Here is a 13222-nt window from a genome sequence, read left to right on the forward strand (position 1 = left end):
TCATTAGTAGAAGAGAACCTCAAGAGTTAGCTGGAGTGGTGATGACCAGCTGCCTTCCCTCTTGTCTTACACTGCTAAATTAGGGATAGCTAGCGTAGATAGCCCTCGAGTAGCTTTGCGCGAAATTCAAAACAAACAAAATTAAACTAAGAAATTGCTGTATCGGCTCACTGCTCACGATCAATAGACTTTAATACACTGGTTCCTGAGTTCATAGTGATTTCTTCCCTCTAATTACACGAGGCTTCGAATGTCATAGAATTCTACTCCAGTCATTGGTTGAAGTACCAGTAAGAACACATTTAAATTTGAGTCTGAAATGAAGAAGTTCGGTCCAAGTTTATATCGATCAGTAAACTGATATTTTATCTATCTGACTCGGTTTCATTCTGATTCTCGTTTAGAGATTTTATCGGTTTCAGTATTTTTTGGCCCTTTTCTGTCAATATGAATTTGAAGTTAGGATAAAATGAATTTTATTTATTTTTCTGTTTTTTTTTCAGTCAACTTAAAAATTTCACCATTAAACCATTCCTTTTCTTGTTTCTTTTAAAAGTAGCTTAAGCCTCTTTTATACATGGAACACCACATGTAGTGAAACCCCGTACTTTAGCGTAGTAAATCCATTTACTGGCTAATCATTTGTTTATCAAACTTTCCTTTATTTGACCGGTTTTGCAACATATCTCTGGCTACTCTTGTGTTCTGAGACTCTCCTTTATTTAAGCGGTTTCGTAACATATCAGCGGTTTCTTTCCAGTATAAAAATGACAAAACCAAGAAAACAACTAATTTTTGTAGCGTTATAAATTTAACTTTAAAATTGACACTAAATATAGATATATTCAGTTATTTATTTTTAATATTTTTTTAAACTCGGGTTATAAATCTGAAGGTTTCAAATCAAAATCTAATTAAAAGTCTTTAAAATAACGTAAACATTAAAGTATTTTGAACGTCAACGATAACGTTACTAAAGTCTACTGACAACTATACTTATTTTATTTTGAATAACCTAAAAAAAAGAAAACAGTTTGGTAATAAAGAAAAAAATTAGAGTTTCCTTACACATATTTATCTCGAAATGAAACCACATTGAATTACAGCTTATGTGTTTATATATAGAGAGAACTTTGTCTTTTAGCCCGCGACATATCATGGAAAGAAAAGTACTTATAACTTTCTGAAGTCACCCGTGGGGGCGTTATAACGTAACGGTCAATCCCACTATTCGTTGGTAAAAGAGTAGCCCAAGAGTTGGCGGTGGGTGGTGATGACTAGCTGCCTTCCCCCTAGTCTTACACCGCTAAATTAGGGATGGCTAGCGCAGATAGCCCTCGAGTAGCTTTGCGCGAAAATTCAAAACAAACAAACAAACCTTCTGAAGAAATATTGTGATGCTAATACCTTAGATATCAGTATTTGCGTTCACCGATAAAGAAAAGTTTAATTAAGGTTTATTTCTTAGTTTTAAACCATATCTAGCAGTTTTTACCTGATAACCCTATTCTTTCTCAGTTTCTTTGAAATTATGTCCATAATACCAAGTTAACTGTTAGATGACCTTATAAATTATTTGTAACTTTCTTATTGTTCCAGATGACTTGAAGGAACAACAGCCAGCGATATGTGTAATATTTCGTTTCCTAAAAGTGGATAAAAAAATACAAATATGGATGTGGATTCGGCAAATATTGTAAAGGATCAATCCGAGTTTGTTATTTCCGATTCAAATCCTTTTCAAGACTCTGTGTCAAAACGCAAAGGCCTGCTTTCTCTAGAAGAGAAAAAGTTCTTGCTATCCGTGGAGAGAGGTGATGTAGCCTCAGTCCGTAGGTAAGTGGACATATTATAACGATGAACGATTAAAGATAAATTTATCCAAATAATGCTTGGTCGTATCTTGTAAATATTCTATATGGACTATCTCTACTTCATTTCCTGAGATGGAAAACGTCCCGGAAATAGGTTACTTCCGTTTATTTAGTAATGCGTGAAGCTTCGTTCAATAAACTATACAAATAGTTTTATATAGATTTAATGTGAATGCTGGTTATGAGTAACTTATAATAAACCGAGGTTCATGACTCTGGTGTTGAACATAGCGCAGAGACCAGCAAATAATTCGATTGATATAAGGTATCAATATAAAGTAAGGACTAAATCCTTCATAAGTTATTTTACCAGGAATCCTGACAAATTATCTTACAAACAAAATGAAAGGTGGTTGGTTACTTTCAATAAAACAGTCAATCCAGCAACTAAAATGAAGTTTTGAGAATTTCGAGAGTAGTAATTTTACGTAAAAACTCGTTCTATAAACTAAGGCGAGTTTCTTGCTAGTGATTATCAAACTGTTTTCGCTTTAGGTTTGGTTTGTTTTGAATTTCGCGCAAAGCTACACGAGGGCTATCTACACTAGCCGTCCCTAATTTAGCAGTGTTAGAATAGAGGGAAGGCAGCTAGTCATCACCACCCATTGTCAACTATTGGGCTACTCTTTTATCAACGAATAGTGGGATTGATCGTAACATTGTAACGCTCCCACGGGTGAAAGGACGAGCATGTTTGGTGTGACGGGGATTCGAACCTGCGACCCTCAAATTACTAGTCGAGTGTCTTGTCCATCTGGCCATGTTGGGCCTCCGCTTTAGTGGAAAAAATCATTCTATGAAACAAAACGAATATCTTGTAAGATATTCCTCAATGACGTTGTGGACAGTATGCTGAAGTCCAGGTAAGCAAAGGACAAAGTTCAGAACGTTACTCATTTGAGAGGTCAAAGCAGGATTGTCCATGTGAAATTTTAACCCTACATTTCTGTTTGTTTTGCTCTTTAACTCTGTTTTTTTATACTTAAAATTAATTTTAAAAATATTAAATAAAGTTTATAACAGTTACACTATACTTACTTAATGTCGTTACTTACTATTTGTTCGTTATATAATTATGTAGTTTTGGGCTAATTTAAAATAATTCACAGAAAAGAGTTAAACTCTATTTTAACTGTGAAGTTTACTAAGCCACTTTTCAACCTCCACCTTGGTAACATACTGTTAAATTAGGCAGATTTTGTTATTCTTGTGTTTCTTTTGAAGCCTTTCCATCTTCAAACTGCGTATTTCCAACCTTACCTTCAATACCAAGTGTTTCCTACTTACCTTTAATAATTATATCCGGTACCATGACTTCTAACTTTACATCGAATCGTAAAATCCAATACCAATACATCCAACCTTATATTCAATAGTAATGTCCAGTACTAATACTTCCAAACTTACATCCCAGTCCGGCATGGCCATGTGGCTAAGGCGCTTGACTCGTAATCTGATGGTCGCGGATTCGAGTCCTCGTCACACAAAATATGTTTCCAGTTTCAGTCGTGAGACGTTATAATGTGATTGTAAATTCCACTATTCGTTGGTAGGAGAGTACCCCAAAAGTTGACGGTGGGTGGTGATGACTAGTTGTCTTCCCTCTAGCCTTACACTGCTAAATTAGGGACGATTAACGTAGATAGCTCTCGTGTAATGGCCCGGCATGATCAGGTTGGTTAAGGCGTTCGACTCGTAATCTGAGGGTCGCGGATTCGAATTCCCCTCGCACCAAATATGCTTGCCCTTTCAGGCGTGGTGGCGTTATAATGTGGTGGTCAATCCCACTATTTGTTGGTAAAAGAGTAGCCCATGAGTTGGCGGTGGGTGGTGATGACTAGCTGCTTTCCCTCTGGTCTTACACTGTAAAGTTAGGGACGGCTAGCGCAGATAGCCCTCGTGTAGCTTTGCGCGAAATTCAAAACAAACAAAACTCTCGTGTAACTTTGCATGAAATTAAAAACCAGACTTATCTTCAATAGTTATGTCGTACTAATACTTCCAACCTTACCTAGTAATATCCAATACCAACATTTTCGTATTAGCTCAGAATCTGTAACCTTTCAATATAGTTCACATTATAATCAATTTGAATGTTAACGAATGTTTCTTTATAATTTCCAAAAAGTATAAGAACTTATCTTTATTAGAAATATATGCATAGAATACACATACATATATATTCGTTTTACTGAAGGTATCTTGCGAGCAACAAAATAAAGGAAACTATCAACATTAACTGTCTTGACCCATTGGGCCGGTCCGCCCTCCTGATGGCTATAGACAACGAGAACCTGGAAATGCTCGAGCTGCTTATTGCATCTGGAGTGGAAACAAAAGATGCCTTACTACATGCCATTAGTGAGGAATACGTGGAAGCAGTGGAGGTATTGTTGGAACACGAGGAGAATAGCCATAAAGAAGGGGATCCTCATGTAAGATTACGTTTTATAAAGCTTTGCCTTCAAAAGTAACCTAAACATGTACAACAATACAATAATTAATAAAATTAATTTATGCATTAAAGTTCCAAAACAACGTTAGGGTTACTCTCGACTCTTATCAAATCTATTGATGCACAAGGTTACTCTCGACTCTGGTCAAATCTATTGATGCACAGGGTTACTCTCGACTCTGGTCAAATCTACTGATGCACAGGGTTACTCTCGACTCTGGTCAAATCTATTGATGCACAGGGTTACTCTCGACTCCGGTGAAATCTATTGATGCACAAGGTTACTTTCGACTCTAGTCAAATCTATTGATGCACAGGGTTGCTCTCGACGTTGGTCAAATCTATTGATGCACAGGGTTACTCTTGACGCTGGTCAAATCTATTGATGCACATCATTTTGGAACGGTAAATTCAGATATAATATTGTCATGTGGTCAATTAAACATTAATCTGGGTCGTACCTATCTACTTGCTAAATTAAAATAAGCTTTTGGCGACACGAAAATAATTAATTTGGTGTCACAACGTTCGGTTTTCTATGGTTTAATATAAAAAAACACATACGCTATTTTCTAAAAGAGTAAGATTGAACATTAATAGTTAATGTTTTTCTTCTCTGTTACTTTGCGTGTCGTTCTAATTTAATCACAATTTTGGATTTAACACACCGATTGTTTCCAAAGAATTGTTATGATATTGAATATACAGTGAATATAAATACTCTGACAGAGCCTTTTCTCTCCTCATGTAAACATTTAACTGAAAGCGTAAACATTAAATATTAAAGAACTTGCAGGGCCATGTATTATCCACATGTAAATGCACGGCTGATTTTGAAATAAAGAAAATAATTACTTAGAATTCAGGATAATGTTATCAAATATAGGAACATAGTATGTTTTCATACATAGTGTGTTTTATGTATGACAACATGGTGTGTTTTTTGCTTAATAATCTCACATATCACCTTACACGTTCATGTTAAAGTATTAGTTATCTACTTGTACATATTTTCTAATTTTGTGCCTTTTTTCACTTACCTTATTTTGATATAAATATTTTGTAAAATAATTATTTTTAATGAGCCTATATTGATATTATAAAGAATGATACGTAGCCTTGATAAAAACTTAGTTGCTCGACTCTAAGGATATGCATACATTGCGATTATAGTGTTTGAAGAGAAACTCAGATTTTTATGCACCAATGATTAGGTCAAGAACCTAAAATTTATCACTATAACTCTTTTCAAAGATTACTTAATAAAGGACTAGCATTGTTAAGGCACTCGACTCGTAATTTGAGGGTCGCTGGTTCGAATGCCCGTCGCACCAAACATGCTAACCCTTTCAGCCGTTATAATGTGACGGTGAGTCCCACTATTCGTTGGTAAAAGACTAGCCCAAGAGTTTGTGGCGCGTGGTGATGACTACCTGCCTTCCCTCTAGACTTACTCTGCTAAATTAGGGACGGCTAGCACTGATAGTTCTTGTGTAGCTTTGCGCGAAATTCCAAAACAAACAAACAAATACCAAAACGTTTCTATGATATGTATCTATATGATTCTTCAGCTTAATTTGAGTTCATCTTACTTTTATTCTATGAAGTATCATAAAGTTCTCATGACATATTTTTACTACTTTTCCTTATAATGTTATGCAAGGTTCTCGTGATAAAGTTCTATGTACTCATGTCTCCGTTTCTCAGGTATGATGCTGCTAAGAGTTAGACATTAAAGCACATAGTTCAACAGGTTTTATAATACATATGCTAGGTATTGTCATAAAGTACAATATCGAAGATATCATCGGTTGGATTTAGTCCTGTTATTTTTGTTCGTTTATATCCCAACAAAGAGACGGCTATACGCAGTGCTATGTAAAATTCTGAAACATAACATACTTACTGCCTTGTAATTGCAAAGTCACATTGAATTATCTGCTGTGTAAACTGTTGGGCATCGAACCATGGATTTTCGCGTTGTAAGACCGTTAACTTACCGTTGTCTTATTCGGAGGACGTGACATGATTAATATAGAAAACAGGTTTGTGTTTTATGTCTAGAAATGTGTTTCCATGTATGTTTGAAATAATAACTTTTTATTCTCTACGTTTATTATAACTGCTTAAAATTTGAATATATAGTATATTAACCTGTTCAGTGCTGTAGACGAGGTAACTTGTCCAAGCCGATCGGTAACACAGTGCCAAGGACGAGTTATTTCATTCTCAATAGTATCTAACTTCAACGCTAGATGTCAGCACCATACATGCATTTGACCTACTTCAAATTGTTTCACTTTCGATCCAAAATGGCGTCACGAAAAAAGTTACAAAATGAAGAAGCATTAGAGTTGTATTGTAGCAGCTGAAATATTTGGCAGTCAACAGGTTAAATATCGTGTGACTTGTAAGTAGTTACATAAAATTGATTATAGTTGCATATAGCAAATTAGCAAAACGATTTGAGTGTAGCAGAAACTCTTGTTTATCAGTTACATGTTCCTGGTAGTTTTCTGTTTCAGTCTACGCACAATAGATTATCCTTATAGAAAAAACAGACACATACAGTTCATTAGCAGAATTATCATAACAAAACGTTATGATTCTTTATTGGAAACTAGACATTATTCTCTCAGAGTAGGAAAAAATGATACAGATTGTTTTTTTTTTACGGAGTTCAAACTTTGAACGAAAAGAATGCCGAGTGGGTATTGTTAAACTATTTCTAAATTTTGCGTTTTTGTTTCGTAATACAGAAACCTGTGCACTTATTTTGCTTTTGTAATTATTTATAGAGTTGGGAAGCTATAGACAGGAACACGGCGACTTTCACTCCAGATATTTCACCTTTGACGCTCGCGGCCCATCGAAATAATTACGAAATAATCAAAATCCTGTTGGATCGTGGAGCTACGTTCCCAAATCCCCATCAAGCGCGGTGTGGATGCAGCGAGTGCGTGACATCTAGTTCAGAGGACAGTTTGAGGCACTCTCGGTCCCGGATCAATGCTTATAGGGCTCTAGCCTCGCCCTCACTCATCTCACTTTCTAGCAAAGATCCTATTTTAACCGCCTTCGAGCTTAGCTGGGAGCTACGCCGGTTAAGTTTCATGGAGCAAGAGTTCAAAAGCGAGTATCAGGTAAAAAAAACGATTCATCCTATTTAGCATTAGGTAAAGAATAGTACACTCTGTTTAGTATTAGGTAAAGAATAGTACACTATGTTTATTATAAGGTAAAGAATAGTACACTCTGTTTAGTATTAGGTAAAGAATAGTACACTATGTTTATTATGAGGTAAAGAATAGTACACTCTGTTTAGTATTAGGTAAAGAATAGTACACTCTGTTTAGTATTAGGTAAAGAATAGTACACTCTGTTTATTATAAGGTAAAAAATAGTACACTGTTTAGTATTAGGTAAAGAATAGTACACTCTGTTTAGTATTAGGTAAAGAATAGTACACTCTGTTTATTATAAGGTAAAGAATAGTACACTCTGTTTAGTATTAGGTAAAGAATAGTACACTCTGTTTATTATAAGGTAAAAAATAGTACACTCTGTTTATTATAAGGTGAAGAATACTACACTCTGTTTATTATAAGGTAAAGAACAATACACTCTGTTTAGTATTAGATAAAGAATAGTACACTCTGTTTAGTATCAGGTAAAGAATAGTACACTCTGTTTAGTATCAGGTAAAGAACAATTCACTCTGTTTAGTACCAGGTAAAGAACAATTCACTGCTCAGTATCAGGTAAAGAACAATTCACTCTGTTTAGTATCAGATAAAGAACAATACGCTGTGTTTAGTATCAGGTAAAAAACAATACGCTGGTTAGTGTCAGGTAAAGTACAATTTATTGTATTTAAATTCATTGCTGAGGAAGAAAATGAGTAGATGGTGTATGTCTGTGATTTTCTGTCATAACCCGATAATCTTGGCTACTAATCAACAACGTAAATCAATTAAAACAGGTTCAAAAATATTCCTATTCATATGCCAACTCTAATCTCAGTTAAATATGGCTAAAATTTTATATTAATTATAAATTTAATTCTAGAAATAAACCACTTTGTAACACAATAAAGTTAATTTTATTTAATTAGTTATTTTGAATTTCGCGCAAAGCTACACGAGGGCTATCTGCGTTAGCCGTCCCTAATTTAGCAGTGTAAGACGAGAGGGAAGACAGCTAGTCATCACCACTCACCGCCAACTCTTGGGCTACTCTTTTACCAACGAATAGTAGGATGGACCGTCACATTATAACGCCCCCACGGCTGAAAGGGCGAGCATGTTTGGTGTGCCCAGGATTCGAACCCGCGATCCTCGGATTACGAGTCGAACGCCTTAACACTTTATTTAATTAGACACTAAACGCTACGCTCTACAAGTTCTTAAGGAGCGTTTACTGGAAAATAAACCGAAACTAACATTACAAAGCTTCAAACACTTCTGAAGAAGCCGTAGAACGAAACGTCGAGTATCTAATTAAATTTAAATAACATCTTGGTGTTTTAAGGTCATTTATTTCTGGTATTAATATCTTAAACCAATATGCAATACAGAAATCAAATAATAATCATAAGTTTAACAACTCTTTTTAACTGATAAGATTAAGTTTGAAACACAAAAAGTTAATAAAATTTCATCAAAAACTAAATGTTCATATGTGGTGACAAATATAAAACTAGTATTAAAGAAAACTAGCTAGGGTACCCGTATCCTGGACGGAAGTTATACAAATTCATGAGTAATGAAAAGTTATCTTAGGACATGAAAAGCTGTTTTCTTTACATATAATTATAAAAACAACATTCAAAATAAATACAGCAAAACACAAAATGTGAGACCGTAAATGTGCATGTATCTCCTAACAAACCTAACAAACAACCTAACAAACCTTTATGCCAAATTTACTATAGATCCATCAACAGGGGCAAAATAGTGGTAAAAAATACCCCAAAATACCCAAGAGAACCGCAAAATTAAAAACTCGTGTGTATTTCTACATGGATCTAATGATCCTTCATATCAATTTTGGTAAAGATTCATACACACCCTGGAAATCTTTACATGGACATACAACAGCTAGTACTGTTATATTTTTATAAGTGGCTCTAGTGCATTAGATTAGCGTGTGACGTATTCAGGACGTCATATCTACACCCTAAGAATGGAAAAAAGTAAAGCTCTCCAAAACGGGAAAACCGTGACCCCTTTTGCAAATTTACATGCATGCAGGATAAATATTTCGAAGATGTTAGGGGTTCCATATCACATAAGAAAAACCTTTCTAGTATCATATAAGCAAGAGTTCTATTATAGTCTGATGCATAAAACGTACTACTATAGTTAATAATATAACATAAGTTTTCATAAAATTATATAATCTTGTAAAATGCAACAACAACAACAAAAATCGAAAGCTTGTAAAAAAACCCGCTACATTTCAATCATGCTACGTTATACTTTTCATAATATTTGGAAAATGAAGGAATAGCACGTGAAGAGGTTTCCCGTTGTTCCTATGTGAGGTAAGTGCTGAAGAAAATGAAACAATAACAAATGTTTATATCGTTCTGTTTCTTATTATCTGTATCGTTGAATATAATGACGCAATATCTGACCGGGAGCTTAAGTTTAACAAGGATCTTTAATCGAGAAGAAATGTCATATAGATATTTCAAATGAATGAAAAAAATATTAACCTAACATTAATAAAATACTTTTCAGAACATTCAAGAATATCATCTATACAAATAACCTGTTTATGTTTGTCTCTAACAAAATATCCTGAACCTTATAGTCATGTCATCCTTAGGAGTTCTTTGTTATGGACTAAAGACCTTTAACTATTTTATCGTTTATACGAGTGTGACAGACATTTTTTCTCCCACCCACACGACTAACTTAGTGCCTAATACCTGATATCTGGCTGCCGTGAATGTTAAATCCCACTTTTGGATCTTTGGTGCGTTATAAGTGCGACAGTCAACTCCGACTTAGCTTTGTGTGAAACAAATAAGTATTTAACTTAGTATGTGAAGTGTAAGTACGTCTCTATCGCTTAGCGTTATCTGATCCACAAAGATTGACCATTTTCAATAATTTCGAATGTGACGTCGAAAGGTTGTCTCGGTTACCTTTGGTTTGAGGCTACATAATTTACTCTTTTATTGAAAATTCCACTCCTCCAGATGTTATAAAAGGTGACTACAAAACAACACGCATCTAAAGAAGTTCGTATCTTATTCACCTACGTTTTCATACTTCAGCTCTGCACTGTTACAGTCAGCCAGTGCCCTCTATGACATGTATTATGATTAGTAATGCCGGTAGACTTCTAGTTTTTCTTAATCAGACAGTATTTTTTACTTTATTTCTTTATCAGACTTCTGGCTTTCGTAACATGTACATGTATATCACTTTTCTAATCCTATACTTATCGTTTGGAGCTTGAACAAAGCCTTTAAGATGGCTGCTCCAACTTACCTGAAAATACAGAAAACAATACGAAGAATGTTGCTTATAAATTATTCTCTTGATTGTGTTTCAACATTAATATTTCAAAACTGGAAAATAAGTCAATAATTACTGACTATGTATTTTCTTGAAGAAATAACACGTCACTGTAGTTTCCACGTATACGAGTTTTAAATTAATATTATTTGTTTGTCTGAGAAAGTTTTGATTGGAGGGATGGAAAATTTCAAATCGAGGGTTAGTGTTTGTGCACAAGATTTCATGTTTGAGCCATTTTCTGAATATCCTGTTTAGAACGTTTTTTGTTTTGTTTTTTGCTGGTGGTGAACACAACGCAGACATCCCATAGTGCAGATTTATGCTTTTATTTCCTAACTATGATAAGTTACCAGAAATTGTGGTACCAGGTTCTTTAGGAATATTTAGATTTCGTTTTTAAAACTGGGGTAACTATTTTACCAATTATAAACCGGCAGAGTTGAGAGAAATTAAAAATCAAAACTAAAGAAATTTTAATCCCCCCCAAAAAAAAACCTAGAAAAGACGTTTAAATACGCTAATTGTATTTTTGTAAGTTTTTGTACGTCATACATAATCAGCGCGATAAAACTTTCAAGGCTATATTATATTTAGTAAATATCTAATTAGGTTGTTAAACTGGGAGCTCATACGAAACCAGTGGTGTCGTGTTTTGTCATAAAATCGAAGCTTATTTCCTAATTTGAAGTTCACAGATAACAGCAAGCTGAGATTTAAGCAATATTGTAACACCAGAAACTATTTTAATGTGCATCAGGAAACCTGACAATCTAAAACATATATAGGAAATTGAACCCATATAAGATAAACACGACAATACAGCTAGACTGGTACAATGGCTATGCGAAACAGTATGGTTCATGACTGTAAAAAGTTTTAATTATCTTTTGATACAATTGTTTTCAATATCAGTCGATTTTGAACCAATATTTTTGTTATTTTCTGAGCATAAAGATAATTATTAATATTCAGTGACTTTATATAAACGATTGATTTGGTATGTTTTGAATTTTGCGCAAAGCTACACGAGGGCTATCCGCGCTCGCCGTCCCTAATTTAGCAGTGTAATACTAGATGGAAGGCAGCTAGTCATCACCACCCACCGCCAACTCTTACGCTACTCTTTTACCAATGAATAGTGGGATTGACCGTGACACTATAACGCTCCCAAGGCTGAAAGGACGAGCATGTTTGGTGTGACGGGGAATCGCATTATATAAACAAACCGTGTGTTTAGTTACTGAGAAACACAATTATAAGAACCAAACAGCAGTGTGTTAAGAAATACATGTATTCATGATGTCCAACGGTCACTAAATCTCATTCTAATTTCGTGATTACCATTTCCACGACCAGATGGACATGCTGCTTTACTCGCAATCTGAGAGCCGCGGAATCTAATCTCCATCCCACCAAAAATGCTCGTCCTTTTATCTGTAGGGGCATTATGATGTTACGATCAATCCTTCTATTCGTTAGTAAAAGAGTAACCCAAAGGTAGTATCGACTGGCTGTCTTTTACTGCTAAATCATGGACTACTAGCGCAGATAGCCCTCGTGTAGGTGTGCGCGAAACTCAAAAACAAACAGTTATTTCTACTGTACTTCTTGAAAAGCTGTATTCTGTAATAAAATAAAACTTTTTAAGGCATTGGCCTAAAGTGGACACGACTATTGTCCACAGAAAATGTATGTGTATTTTAAATGGTGATGGTATATGTATATATATATATCACTTGTAAATATAAATATATATATATTTTACTTACTTGTAATGTTAACACATATTTTATACGATCGAACTTCCAATATTTTACCCTGTAATTCCAAAACTTTGCTGCGGGTGGTGTCTGTAGTATAAAAAAGTGTATACATTTTCCTATTGGAATATTTTTATTCCGAAACAAAGTCTGCTATTCCTTCCTACAAATATAAACCTTCTTAATTTCAAATTTAAAGTGTTATATTGTAATTACGTTTTGCATAACTATTACATTACTGAGGCTTTCAGTATTATGTTTGTTGTTTTCAATCTCAGGAGATTATCGGTCGTATGCTGAAATCATTTTTCATCTATACGTATCAATACTCAGAACATATTCGGTATACCAATACTGTTATGTAATGTAATTTATCTGGTGCGACTCTCCGACGCATTATATTACGTATGTTAACGCATTACTATTTCAAATAACCGGAAATTTGAAATTAAAAATTAACTGAATGTTCAAAATGTATCACATTTATGATATTTGCCAACAACATTTATACACACAGCTTTATTTTTAAACACAAGTATATTTTAATATACTAACAAAAACAACAACAACTATATAATTTATAATAACGGTTATTGCTAA

General features: G+C 34.4%; 1 pseudogene across 1 annotated transcript in view; it reads left to right on the plus strand.

The window, feature by feature from the left end:
* Nucleotides 1-1637: 1637 nt before the first annotated feature.
* The window catches only part of LOC143231074 (transient receptor potential-gamma protein-like), a 60187-nt pseudogene continuing 48602 nt past the window's right edge, over nt 1638-13222 (plus strand). The window contains exons 1-3 of the transcript XR_013016767.1: nt 1638-1836; nt 4072-4309; nt 7128-7472. The product of XR_013016767.1 is annotated as a transient receptor potential-gamma protein-like (transcript). The remainder of the gene's footprint in view (nt 1837-4071; nt 4310-7127; nt 7473-13222) is intronic.

Source organism: Tachypleus tridentatus, chromosome 10, assembly GCF_004210375.1.
Source record: "Tachypleus tridentatus isolate NWPU-2018 chromosome 10, ASM421037v1, whole genome shotgun sequence".
Classification (NCBI taxonomy): Eukaryota; Metazoa; Arthropoda; class Merostomata; order Xiphosura; family Limulidae; genus Tachypleus; species Tachypleus tridentatus.